Source organism: Panicum virgatum, chromosome 2K (genome assembly GCF_016808335.1).
Source record: "Panicum virgatum strain AP13 chromosome 2K, P.virgatum_v5, whole genome shotgun sequence".
Lineage (NCBI taxonomy): Eukaryota > Viridiplantae > Streptophyta > Magnoliopsida > Poales > Poaceae > Panicum > Panicum virgatum.
In genome coordinates this window covers 2573853-2588511 of record NC_053137.1, presented here as the reverse complement: position 1 = coordinate 2588511, position 14659 = coordinate 2573853, and the positions used below count along the sequence as shown (strand labels likewise).

The 14659-nt window shown below is 46.9% G+C and overlaps 1 long non-coding RNA gene and 1 pseudogene across 1 annotated transcript; both read left to right on the top strand.

Annotated features, from left to right (window-relative positions):
- Positions 1–3269: 3269 nt before the first annotated feature.
- On the top strand, positions 3270–4330 carry LOC120695834. Its single transcript, XR_005683915.1, has 2 exons — positions 3270–3956; positions 4042–4330. It is a non-coding gene; the product is annotated as an uncharacterized LOC120695834 (long non-coding RNA).
- Positions 4331–9233: 4903 nt separating this feature from the next.
- On the top strand, positions 9234–10807 carry LOC120695833 (annotated as a pseudogene).
- The last annotated feature ends 3852 nt before the right edge of the window (positions 10808–14659 follow it).

The window sequence follows — 14659 nt, the reverse complement described above, 5'->3', positions numbered from 1 at the left end:
ATAAAGTCGGATTTTGGTTGCCCCAAAAAGAGATAAGATGGCATGCCAAAGAAGCATGGCCCAAAAAAAAAGAAAGAGAAAAGGGGTAACCATGTCTAAAAAAAAGAGATAGGGATGATTCGAGAGAGAAAAGTCATTACCTCAAGGAGTAAGCCGTATCCATCCATTCATCCATCCACTCATACACCTGCACCTTTTGATCGAGATTGTATGACTTGTTTCTCCATAGATCCTCTCTTTGACTTTACAATAAATAGAATACAAGCGTGCCCTATTCTTATCCTACCTTGAGCTCCACAAAGGCTTGTAGTAGTAGGAAAGATCAAAGGCAGATACTGCCCTGGTAAGAAAATACAAGATGAGAGACTCAAGAGAGAGTTATCCTGGGAGCTTTGCCATGTTTTCAAAAATCTTTCAAAAAGTACCTCCAGATGGATTGCAGATCTATGAACAAGTAAGTACTACTCTATGCACCATTCTAACTCTCAACAGCCCAAGACAAGGAGATAGCTAAAAAAGCCCCATGAAGGAGTAAGGTAATTGAGCAAAGGTATGCTAACCGACTTATTTAGACTTATAGATGAATCTCTTTCCTTTAGACTATGACATGACAGGTAAGGTACGAGTCAAAGTGATTATCTGATCAAGAACCTAATTTGTCCTACTTTGCTCGGGATGAGCAAAGGACAGCTTGGGGGATCATGTTGACGCTCACTAACGATCATTTCCTGGCGTCAACTTGATCGAAAAATCATGAGAGTTTGCATTTCTTACACGCATCCTTATTCAATAAAGTCCCTAAACCACACTTTACCTTTTAGAATATGCAAGTTGTGTTTTCAAGCTAATATGCAGGTTACAAGCACACTTTGGCCTGGCATAAAATCATAGAAATTATCAAAGCACCGATTCAGGCTCAGATGGACCAAAAGTGATGCAAGAACCCAATTCAGACAAGCCAAGACAGGCCAAGACCACCGTGGACCAGACAAGGAGGCCCAAGACAACCTGCTGGACGAAGCTGGGATCGGTTGGCCCACCTAGCAGGTCGACCGACCTACAGGTCGGCCAACCTGGCTCATGGGCCCCAGCTCCTCAACTTCGCCACGTGCCGCCTCTCCACTGGTTGCTGAAGTCGGTTGCAGTAGTCTCACCCCGTGGCTCCCTGCTATAAATACAAGGGGGGGGGGTAGAGATTAGAACACACACACACACACACCTCACATCTCTCCTCTCTTCCATTCCTTGCATATTCTTTAGGCTTAGTGGAGTTTAGGAGAAGTCTAGGAGTCATCGAGTCGCCGGAGTTGCTCGAGAGTTCTGGTATGGGTTCATCTCTAGCTCTCTCTTGTAATATTCGGTCGTTTGTAATAGAATTAGACTATGGTTACCGGTATTTGCTTGAAGTATATTCTGAGTTATCGAGTATATGCTTCTTGTCATGGTTGCGTTATTATTCAATGCTTGCATTATATGATCGCCCTGTGCTGGAGATGGTTAGTGTTTTGTTCTTAGAACTCTATCAACTGCTCCAGTATTTGTATGATTGCTCTAGTGTGATGTCTGTCCATCCGGAGGGTGGGAGCTCCACGCGGGACACTAGAGTATCCCTTACTAGTGTAGACATGGTGTCTAGATTAGTTAAATGTTGCTGGATGTCAACTATACCCACGGTTTGTAGAGGTAGCCGACAGGTGGTGACAGCCCTGTCCGAGCCCGAGTAATCCTCCATGTTTGGTATGGGGGTAGGAGGTACATAAAGTCACCGGGGTATATGGGCTCCTCCCGTTGCTTCGATAGCGATCTCCCTGTTGTGTAGTTTAATCTCTGACGAGCTAACCAATGAGAAAGTGTAGATATAGTTAGCCTAGCATAGTTGACTCGAGCTTTGGCTTCTACCTTGCTCCCGGCCTGAAGCATCTTTTATCTTTCTTTTATCTTTTATTTATCCGAGAGGGTAGTTTGTGTGTGTCACACTACCTCCTATCATGTTATTATCTTACCCCTGTTTATGCATGAGAATATCCAATCTAGATAGAGTTCACCAACTAATCTATATATCTTCTCACTCACCGCCTTCCTTGTGGAAATATATATGACACCCCGGTATACTCCCGGGTAAAATGCTACAACGGTATTCCGTGCGCTTGCGGATTTATTCGTAGTTCATGAAATACTGCCACCCCCCAAATTGGCATCTGCAGGCATCATCACTAGTGACGTTGGTAGGGGCCAACAGTGAGGCTCTTTTTGGAACAATAATGGACATAGATAAGATGAAGGACAATGTTAAGGCTAGAGTGGATCTGGCAACGTTGTGCGATAGACCAAGATACAAAATGATGACTCCTGGACCCGGGAGACAATGGAAGAAGACACGTGCCGACTTCGTCCTAATGAGGGCCCAAAAGAAGGAAGCACTAGAGTGGATCCAAAAGTTACAATTTCCCGATGGGTATGCTGCGAATCTGAGGAGGGGAGTGAACCTAACTACTATGCGAATCAATGGGCTCAAGAGTCATGACTACCACATATGGATTGAGCGGCTTCTTCTGGTGCTGGTTCGAGGATACCTCCCTGATCATGTCTGGCAAGTGTTGGCAGAGTTGAGCAATTTCTTCTGGTAGCTTTGTGCTAAGGAGTTATCTCGGGCTGTAATTGCGGACATGGAAAAAATGACTCCTGTGTTGCTATGTAAGCTTGAGAAGATATTTCCACCTGCCTTCTTCAATCCGATGCAGCATTTGCTTCTGCACCTCCCGTATGAGGCACGATTGAGGGGGGGGCCTGTGCAGAATTGTTGGTGCTATTCAATCGAGAGAAGTCTGAAGGTTCTTCGAACGAAATGTAAAAATAAATGCAAAATCGAAGCTTCCATTGTAGAGGCATATATTCTCGAGGAGGTGTCAAACCTCACAACTAAATAATATGGTGAGAAGCTTCCAAGCGTGCATAATCCACCCCCTCGTTACAATGCTAGCAATAATGAATCGAGCCTCAGCATTTTTCGAGGGCAACTTGGAAGTGCAAGTGATGCGAGGTAAAAGACTCTGAATTATAAAGAGTGGCGCCATATCATGTTTTATTTGTTGACCAACCTTTCCGAGGTGGAGCCATACATAGGGTAAGTTCTCATCTAACCTGATCACAAGTTTCCATTGTTCAGCCACCCGCCGCATATGGTGCATAATCCACCCCCTCATTATTTCTAACGCTAAATTCTGCATGCTTACTAATCATCTTGTTTTTTCTTTGCAGTCGGCACAACGTGAAGGGCATCCTTGCAACGAGTTCACGGCATACGTTATGGCTCACATGGGCAAGGCGACGTCCGACATCGCCTTCGACCCGGCGGCTCCGCCCGAGGCCTATAGCAACCCGAACATCCACACCCGCGTGACTCGGTACACAGAGATAGGAAAGGTGCTCCACAGGGACACATGGGATCCGGCCACCGCACCCCTTTCTGGAGAAGCCATCATGAGGGCGGGAGGAGGGAAGAAGCATGGTCGGTACTGGCTCGGCGACAGCATAGTCGACACGGCCAGTACGCCCACTCTCTCCCAGCTTCGGGCAAGGACCACTGACTCGACCTCGCCCATACTTCCACGGCCCGAGATTTCAGTGGCCAGCATGTATGCATTCCAGGTTATTTCTGATTCATTCGTCGGTTGTTTACGTACCTTTGTTTCGCATTTTGACTTTGGGGTGAAATCTTGTAGGCCCGGCTTGACGAAGAGAAGAGACTGCGGCAGGAGTTGGAAGAGAGGTTGGAGCAGGAGCGGAAGCAGAGGGAGGAGAAGGACCAAAGGTACGCCGCCATGTTCGCCTACATGCAAGGTCTAGGTGCATCGATAAACTATCAACCACCGCCAACAATGCCGTGGCCAACGCCAACTGCACCTCCACCACAGTTGCTCGGCGCACCGATGGTATTTCCTAGTGCAGTCACCCATGTGAGTATGAATATATTTGCTTGCAACCGCCGCCTAAATTAAATACTGACTTGGAATGTAATCTTGTATGTCATCTTTTTTGCAGAATCTATCGGGGGTGGCATCGAATGAGCCTCCAGATCAGCACTCCCCGGTGCCACAGTGGCCAGGTTCAAGATCGGAGCAGAGATGATTAAGGTATCGTTCGGTTGTCATGTGTGCGCTGTACTATGGACTATGATATTAGATTTGTGGTTGTTAGACTGCCGGATGTTGGACTTGTAGCTGTTGGACTTGTCGATGTTGGAATAATGCTTGTACTATGGACTATGAATGCTTTGTGGACTAAATTTGAACATTATGTGATATAAATGTGATGTTTGTGATGGAAGTCACATGAGAATGTGATATTAATTGCCTGGGATGTATATATATATATATATATATATAATGTTATGTTTGATTTATGCAAGAAAACAGAGAAAAACAAAAAAAATTACCTTTGCCGAGTATTTTTACCTTGGCACTCGGCAAAGCGTGCATTCGGCAAAGGCACCAGCTTTGCCGAGTGCATTTCTCTTGGCACTCGGCAAAGACGGCCGCTTTGCCGAGTGCCAGATCTTAGACACTCGGCAAAGCTTGGACCTTTGCCGACTGCCTGTGATCTGGCACTCGGCAAAGACGGCTGCTTTACCGAGTGCCAGATCACCGTCTTTGCCGAGTGCCTTCCGTTTGGCACTCGGCAAAGCTAGCGCAAAAAGTCCGTGGGCCGGCCGTTTCACTTAATGTTGCCGAGTGCGTGTTGGTACACAGCAAAGATTTGCCGAGTGCCCGAGAAAAGGCACTCGGCAAAGCTGGCTTCGCCGTCAGATTGGTGGCCGAGTGACTTTTGCCGAGTGTTATACTCAGCAAACTCTTCGCCGAGTGCATTATGGCCTTTGCCGAGTGTTCCTAACACTCGGCAATGCGCCTGTCTCCCGTAGTACAACTTATTTTTGCATATGTGGAAATAATCGCCTATTTCTAGAGACTGACTAGATTTACATTGAAATACGTAAGCTACCACCACTATGCCAGAACCCCTCATTGGAGACGCGGCAATACAAGCATCGGAGACGAAAAAAACTAGCATCACTAAATTTTCATCACCGATATGAATCACATTGGTGACGTGAATTTCTCGCGTCACCAATGATCTCATATCGGAGACGCGATTTTTATGTAACCGCCTCGCCCATACCGGTAAACAGTGACGCTACTTTATCAATCCGAGTCTCCTATATGTGTGTATAGAAATGGATTTCCACATACAACTTATTTTTGCATATGTGGAAATAATCTCCTATTTCTAGAGACTGACTAAACCTATGTTGAAACACATACGCTACCACCCACCTATAAAAATGATATTTATTCTAGTATGAAACAGTACGGCAACCACGGCATTATGCATCCATTGCAATATTGAAAAGCATCATACATTTCTGATCAGTAAAACTTTGGCTGTGTGCGAATGTAGAGGCTAGAACATCTCCCTTTTCTAATAAACATGATATGTGCTCACTACCGAAATTCCTATATTAAGTTTTCAGCTTGTACATGCTTCAGATCAGATCAATAAAATAAGATGCTCATATGTAACATGCAGCTTTCGGACACATGTAGTTTTATTTGCTAATGATGTGGTACAACCCTAGGATGATTTAGCCCATTTAAGAATGCAAGAATTATTGTAGACTTTTTACTAAACAAAGTACAGATGCAGGAATTAACAAACACGCTGGCACACTTTCCCATGAATACACAGACACAATCCTACCACTACGAGCACATTCGAGAGACTAAACTAGCAGATCTCGAGATTGATAAAGTCATCATAGCCACCTCGCTGTCGACAAATATGTCGCCTACCACTGATAGAATAATACTAGTTAAATTATGGAATAAATCCAAAAAATATGAGCACCCGTGCCGAGTCAAACACTCGAACCGGGAATCGATAGGAACCTGCTACGCTCAGCTTGTAATAATTCTTGTTTACAACAGTGTAACAATGGTAATTTTTGTTTTCATTCACAAGGTTATACTTCGATCATCATAATGGAAACATACAGTTTTAGCCTTCCTATTCTATAGACATATATCTTTTATAATACTCTTATGAGGATAAATTTTATTCATACGTCACTAATATTTTTTCAGTAGGGGGATGGGTAGGGGCTACACCAGCACAAAAATAAATTTTCTACTACACTATGCGAGTAAGAGATCATAAATTATTGCCCCTAGGACGCTGCAGCTTAAGAAGAGTTCATGTCAGCGTTGCATGCCTTGGTATAGAGAAATTGTCCCACGAATTGAACATCCTCTCCTCCTCATGTCCTGGCACCAATGGCCCCGCTGATTGCCGATCAACACTGTTACACTACTGCAGCAACAGCAGCATATCTATTGAGGGAATTGATATATTTTCAGGAATCACCGAGATTGTCCCTTAATTCATAACTTGGTTTCTCGCCACATTGTACTATTTTCTTTTGTCCATAAGGTTTTCTCCTTCAAAGTTTTTGAGGAGGCAAATATTGTCAAAACTAAAGGTCTTATTTTCCCTTCAAATCCTATCGTATTTGTTTTCAAATAAAACCTTGCATTGTAGGAGTTGTTTTTTTTTTCATGGAGTAGCGGTCTTGGAAATTGTAAAATGAAGATTGGTAACTGAGAATAACTATAGAAGCAAGAAAGGCTTTTCTTATGGTTATTAGTAATGTGTCTAACATTTGCTACAAATATACTTATTTTGCAAGTTGTTATCGTACTCATTTGTTCATTCAAATATATACCTCGGTGAATCTTCGACAATATACTTATTTTGCAAGTACGTAACATCTTTCTAAAGAAGCTTGATTGCGCGAATCGATACCTGAAAGAATACCTCGGTGAATCTTTGACAATATCCAGGCATCCTAAGAATCTGGTAATTTTAGATGCACGTCCTGAGTGCGGCTATTAGGGCACGTACAATGCACCGTAGGCAGTCGTAGACATGCAACGAATATTTGCAAAAAAAAAAACCAACGACGTGCAGTTACTTCCCATCCGTCGACTTGTTCGTCTATGGGTTCTTCTTGTGCTCCCAGGCGAATCGACGAGGAACCCAATCGTTGTACAACGCGATGCGGGAAGACTGTGATCCGCTGCACAGTGGAGGGCGATTTGTTTGGCATCACGAACTGCGTGCATCGAACTCCATCGCCCCTCAACTCATCTGAACCAGTGACATCTCACCGCTGCTCGCCTGTTCATCGGCGTCTTCTCCCCCGTGAGATTCCGGCCGTCATGATGAATCCCCGATGCAAGTAAAAGATAAAATGGAACCATCTCGTCGTCCTCTTTCTTTCTCTCCAAATTTCAAGCTCCCTCATGCCCGAAATCATCATCAATTTGACTCACACTAAGCTTCTGTCCGCTAGCCATGGATGAGCTCGACTACCATGATGCATCCTCGGTGCAAATAAGAGGTAAAACGGAACCTCCTCCTCGTCCTCTTTCTTTCTCCCAAATTCCAAACCCTCTCATGCCCTAAATCATCGGTAATTTAACTCATAGCGAGCTTCTGTCCGCCAGCTATGGAGAAGCTCGACCACCATGATGCATCCCGGTGCAAATAAGAGGTACAATGGAACTCCCTTGCCGTCCTCTCTATTTTCCCTAAAATTTCAAGCGTTCTCATGCGCTGAATCATCAGCAATTTGACTCGGAGCGAGCTTCGGTCTGCCAACCATGGAGGAGCTCGAGTTTTTCAGTCGGCAAGAGTCACACGAATTATTTCAATATATTGTGCATTCTCTCATGTATGCAACAAAACGTCAACAAGGATCAAGTATGCACTAGATCACCATAATTTTTGTGTCAAAGGATGAATTAAACACCTTGTAGACAACCAAACAGACAACCTATTATACAAGCTGTCTGTTTATGCCAAAAAGATGATAGCTGCCTACACTGTTGTACTTGCCCTTAGATATGCAGTGCCATTATTAATTGCTCTGTAACATGCACATGCAGTGAAGCGTATTCACGGGCTGTGTAATATAGAAAGTTCACTATAAGCTTTGTCTTTTAGACTTTGGTAAGTAATTGAAGTACTGCAAATTAAACCCAGTTGTGTCTGCCCACCACTTGAACCGTATTTGTTGGATCTACACAAGTATCAATGGTACCCATCGACTTGGGTGGTCTCAAGTAAATGCCAACTAATTGGCACGGTCTGCACGTCATGCGTTCGAGAAGGTCAGCTCTCGTCAGGGCTAGTTATGCATGTTGCTTTAATATAATTTTGACTGACAACGGGTGAACACATGGTCGATCGGTTGGTAATTTGTTTCACGCACATGCATCATGAGGATGCCCTGTACCTACGGGTTGTTTCCTGGTGTCTTCCGTTGGTGTACCTCAATTAGCTACTATAGGAGTTTGGTCAAAGTATTGTTACACCTTGTACGGAGATGTGCATGCATCTGGCCAACTTTGTCCCCTCCACGCACGTACTACACATGCACAGTATGATTGATGCGATTTTGTTCTAAAAATCTTGTCTCCAAAATTAAATATAATAGCTGCACTGGTTGACAAAAATCTTGTCCCCATTAAGATGCGATTTTTTCTTCTATATCCATTAAGGCTTAAGAGCCTGGGTTTACAAAAAGGGACGGCATAAACTTCAACTTCTCTGAATTGAAATAAGAGTTGCACAGCTTCTTGTTGATGCATTAGGGTTCATCCATCCCAATGAAAAATGCATTATAAGGAGCCAAATATCCAATAATAAATTGTCAACGAAAGATGAAGTAAACTTATAAAGCACTATATTCTAAGTTTTTCTGATATATATAATAGCATGGAAAGCTTATACTTTCTTGCAGAAACAATCACATAGCACATACTTTTCTGCTATAATTGAAGCTTATTGGCTGAATTAGTCACTGCATGCAACTTATTAGTCTGTTGTTGTTTAAAATAATTACATAATCTATGGGATATAGAAGCAGGTCGAATTTCGCAGCCGGCCAAAGCTAATAAAGAGACCATGCAACACTGCAAGAGCAAGAGGCAAGATCAGATCGATTTTTAAAAAAAAAATTCTTCCCACAAATTAAAGTGTGTACGTAAGCATTCCAATGGATCCAATTTGTAATATGATGGTACGCAATGGACTGAAATGAAATAATGATCTAGCTAGCTAGCTATAAATACCCAAACAGGGCCACAAGCAGCAACCCCACAAGCCTCCAACTAACACGTACGTACAGCACAACAAAGAGCTAGGCACAAACACATACATAGTCACACAGAGATAGACAGAGAAGAATCAAAAGCTAGACCACCACCACGCACGCACTATGCATGCAAGCAAGAACTCTGTGGAGGATGCTGTCGCTGAAGTCGACTTTGACTACTCCCCGTTCCTAAAACGGTACAAGGATGGCCGAATCGAGCGGCTGCTGAGGAGTCCTCTAGTGGCTGCGTCGGAGAACCCGAGAGCCAACCGCGGGGTGGCAACGAGAGATGTGGTGATCGACCACGACACCGGTGTGTCGGCACGGCTGTTCCTCCCCTCCCGAGCCGCCATGGCCGCCAGCAGCAAGAGGCTCCCCCTCATAGTGTACTTCCACGGCGGCTCTTTCTGCACGGAGAGCGCCTTTTGCCGGACATACCACGGCTACGCCACCTCCCTCGCCGCGAGTGCCGGGGCGCTCGTCGTCTCGGTGGAGTACCGCCTCGCGCCGGAGCACCCCATACCTGCGGCCTACGACGATGCATGGTCTGCGCTCAAGTGGGTGGCGTCCTTCGCCGACCCCTGGCTTGCCGACTATGCAGACCCCGCGCGCACGTTCCTCGCTGGCGACAGTGCAGGCGGGAACATTGCCTACCACACAGCAGTACGGGCCAGCCAAGACGATGGTTTGGAATTGGGCGTCGACATCGAGGGGATGGTCATCGTGCACCGCTACTTTTGGGGAGCCGAGCGGCTGCCTTCCGAGGAGGTTTGGGATGGCGCAGTAGTGTTTCCGGCATACGGGGTGGACTGGCTGTGTTCGTGACCGCGGGCCAAGCCAGCAATGATGACCCTCGGCTCAACCCTCCCGACGAGGAGATCGCATCGCTAACGTGCCGGCGGGTCCTAGTGGCCGTGGCCGAGAAGGACACCCTGCGGGATCGCAGGTGCAACCTCTTCGACCGCTTCAGCGACTACTACGCGCGCACTGCCACCGGCGGCGAGGCGACGCTGGTGGAGTTGGAGGGCGAGGACCACGGCTTCCACCTCTACAGCCCGCTGCGCGCCAGCAGCAGGAGGCTCATGGAGAGCATCGTGCGCTTCATCAACCAGCAGGAGGCTCATGGAGAGCATCGTGCGCAGGTGCAACCTCTTCGACCGCTTCAGCGACTACTACGCGCGCACTGCCACCGGCGGCGAGGCGACGCTGGTGGAGTTGGAGGGCGAGGACCACGGCTTCCACCTCTACAGCCCGCTGCGCGCCAGCAGCAGGAGGCTCATGGAGAGCATCGTGCGCTTCATCAACCAGCCTCCAAAACCTATGATACTTGGTGTGCCTCGCCGGCCATTTATGGACGTATTTGACTATGGGATGAACATGAAACATCGTTGCAGTGACTCGACGACGACCTGCAGCATGGCGTATGCAACGTTAAAAATTGGAGGACCCAAGAAAAACTACAGGCTCTTTTCGGGCGCCGTGTGGCCTACTAATAAGCAGGCCTACAAGGGGCCAGCAGCAGCAGCAACCTTCCCCGGAACTCGTCATCTTATCAAGAACATGTGGTAATAATAACTATAGGGGCTGTCGTCTTCACCAAAATGTGACGTGGGTCGTGTTGTGTTGTAATAATATCTCATCATTAACTAATATACATGTACTATTGTATATTATAATGATAAAAATTAATTAGGGTGAAGGATTATTGTAATTGTAATAGGCTTAGCTTGCCCCAATAATCAATGATATAATGGAGTCTCCAAAACGATTGCATTGATTTTGGACACATTTAACAGATATTACCCCTTAGAAATGTATGTAGTTTTATACATTTATACAAAACACAACCATGTGAACCTTTGAAAATTTCATTGAGAAATCATTACCTAATTTTCTTTGTGTCCTTTTTAGTTTTTTCATTTATTTACTCTACTTTAAGTATAGACCATATACAGCTAGGCACTCTACTGTTTCATCTTAAGATTGTATATAGAGTTTCAAACAACTTTAAATTGTGTGCTTGGTACGTTTTGGTTTTCCGATTGCCCTAGCAGAAGATGGTCATCTCCAGCACAGAGATATATTAATCACTACTTATCCCAAAGTATGGTATAACCTGGGCAGTTCAAAAATCCATCAAGCTGAGTTTGCTAACGTTGGTATCTTGCAGGGCTGATGCATTGAAATGTTCAGCATTGAAATTTCGTATGTAAGCCGCCAACCACCTTGCATGCTCAGCTGTAGACCTTCGCCGACCTCTCTGCACGGGTGTGGACGTGTGGTCGTCTTTGACATCGACAGCCTCGAGACGAACGACGTCAGGTGGCACGAGCTGGACGAGCTCTGCTGACCGGGCGCAACTTCACGGGTCTTTCCGCCAGAGGCACTGGAGCGAGCCCTTGGTCCACGCGCTGCGATTCAAATTATATATTTGTTCCGTTTGGTGCCAATCAAGTGCAGGCCCAGGAAGTAGTATAAGAAAAAATTGACAGCTCAAAGTACGTACCGATTGTGCATATTGTTTAGGTTTCTTTTGCGCTTCTGCTCATGTATTCAACTATGCTCGTGTTTGTTTCTATTTAGTATATTATTTAGCTCATTTAATATATGTACCAAGCTCCTAAATGGTATCACTAGTTTGTATCAATATATTAAATTTTTTAGCTTAATAGTGCATATAATCAAACATATCAAAAACAGTGAGGGTGAATTTTTCAATATTGAATATCAAATTAAATAGTTTAAATCAAAATTAAATCATTATACAAAAATAAATAATATAAATACATAACATTAATTTCTAAACACTCAGCATTCTTATCTTGGTCAAATACATTGCCACGCATGCGCATCACAAAAATCAATTGTCAAATAATACTTAATAATTTGTCCCAACTTGAATATACTCTTTATTGAGACTAGTTATATAACCGTGTAATGTTTGGACTGTGAATGCACCTATTTGCCAATTTATTGTATTAAATTGGATATTTTACAAGTTGTTGGACCGATCTGCACCCTCCTGTCAAGTTATTGCACTAAATTGAGCATTTTACATGTTGTTGGACCAATTTGCAATCACCTGACAAGTTATTATATGGTTGGTGCAATTTACTCTTAAAAATAGGTGTGGAACTTGTGGTGTAAATACCATCATTGTGATGGTACTTATTCTGGAAATCATGTCCCCAAAAGATGATGTACTGTGAACTATTGCATTATTCAACCAAAGCCTAGGAAAACTTGTGATGATGGATTAGCGATAGAGAGGATAGAACCTGTTCTGTTTTATATGAATTATGCAAGATGCATGCTATGCACAAGCCAGCCAATCTGTACCTATACAGTACCTGAGGACTGTCCGGTCCGGAGTGGCGGACCGTACGTCGTACAAGCTCGGGATGAGTTCCAAAAATGACTCGGTTCTGTGTGGAATTTGTAATTGAACTGCGGACTATCCTCCATACAAATTCTTGAGATGTGTTTTTGGGTAGAGGTTCAGTGTTGGAGGCCACGACACGCGGACTGTCCGACCGTACGTTGAGGACCGTCCGCTCGTCAGCCGAGAGGCTCACCAGCAAGGTCGCCGGCGGAGGCTCCAGCCATGGCTTCGAGCGCGGTTTGTTTCTATGGGTTCCTAAGGACATCGAGAACTTGTTTTGGCTAATAGATTTGACATGCATGGAGTCTACAAAGATCTAGGTCATCAATGGTGAGATGCCATGAATGAGCTAGGGACCTTGGATGAGGGCACAAGAGTGAAAGTGAATGCCGAGAGGAGCTCACCAGTGATGATAGAGCACGAGCGAAGGGCCACTTGTTGGAGTAGTGTGGCGTCGGTGTAGATCGAGCCGAGTTCATACTTGAGAGCTTGGGGAAGATGAAGGAGAAGCTTGGGGATGGCCTTCTCCTAGGTCTCCAGCAAGGAAGAGATAGTCGAGGTGGTGGAGAAGCTCATCAGCATCGTCTTTGATTGGTCTTCTGTCGAACTCCGATGAGGATATGGTGGATTTGGTCGGTTTGGATGGGTTCACGACTACAATAAATATTTACCGAGGAGGTCAAAAACTATTAACCGAGGCGGGCAACCCCAACCGCCTCGGAGCAAAGGTCACGGAAAATGACCTATTTTCCGAGGCAGTTGTGCTGCCCGCCTCGGTTAATCAAATAAAAAATTAAAAGAAAGGGAGAAAAGCCCGGCGAGACCATCACGGGCCCACCGAGCCCATCGGCTGCAGCTGCCGTTGTGCCGCCCCGGTGCAGATCCAGCGCCGCTCTTACTCTACCACTCCTGCGCTACCCCGCCTCTCGGCCGGATCTAGAGTGAGCAGGGAGGGAGGGCGCGAGCAGGGAAGCGGCCAGACGATCCGGAGGAGCGAGCAGGAGCCCGCTGCCGCACACCGTGGTGGAGAGAGCCTGCCGCCGCGCTCCATCGTGGAGGGAGCCCGCCGCTGCCGTGGCACAAATCTAGCACTGCTCCCGCCCCACCACTCCAGCGCCACCCCGCGCCTCGCGGATAGATCCAAAGGGAGCAGGGAGGGACGGCGCGAGCAGGGAGGCGACCAGATCTGGAGGAGCGAGTAGGAGCCCGCCACCGCCCACCATCGTGGAGGGAGCCCGTCGCCACCATCGCGCCGCCATGGTGTAGATCCAGCGCCGCTCTCACCCCGCCGCTCCAACGTCGCCCCGCCTCGTGGCCGGATCCAGCGGGAGCAGGGAGGGAGGGCGCGAGCAGCGAGCGGCTAGATCCGGAGGAGCGAGCAGGAGCCCGCTGGCGCACGCCGCGGTGGAGAGAGCCCGCCGCCACGCGCCATCGTGGAGGAAGCCCGCTGCCGCCGTGGCATAGATCTAGCGCCGCTCTCGCCCCGCCGCTCCAGCGCTACCCCGCCTCGCTGCTATGTCCAGAGGGAGCAGGGAGGGAGGGCGCGAGCAGGGATGTGGCCGAATCCGAAAGAGTGAGCAGGAGCCTGCCACCGCCCGCCGTTGGGGAGGGAGCCTGCCGCCATGGCACAGATCCAGCGCCACTCTCGCCCTGCCACTCCAGCACCGCCCCGCCTCACGGCCAGATCCGGAGGGAGCAGGGAGGGAGGGCATGACCAGGGAGGTGGCCAGATCCGGAGGAGCGAGCAGGAGCTCACTGCTGCAAGCTGCGGTTGAGAGAGCCTGCCGCCACCGTGGCACAGATCCAGCGCCGCCCTCGCCCCGCTGCTCCAGCGTCGCCCCGTCTTGCAGCTAGATCCAGAGGGAGAAGGGAGTGAGGGAGCGAGCAGGGAGGCGGTTGTCGTAACTGCCTCGGTTAATATATTTTGCGAGGCGGTTGTCGTAACTGCCATGGTTAATAACAAATGACCGCCTTGGTTAATCAAAGGCATTAACCGAGGCGGTTTTTTAATGTGCCCGCTGCCGAGGAAATTTCAAAGCGCCTCAGTTAATGAAATTTTGTAGTAG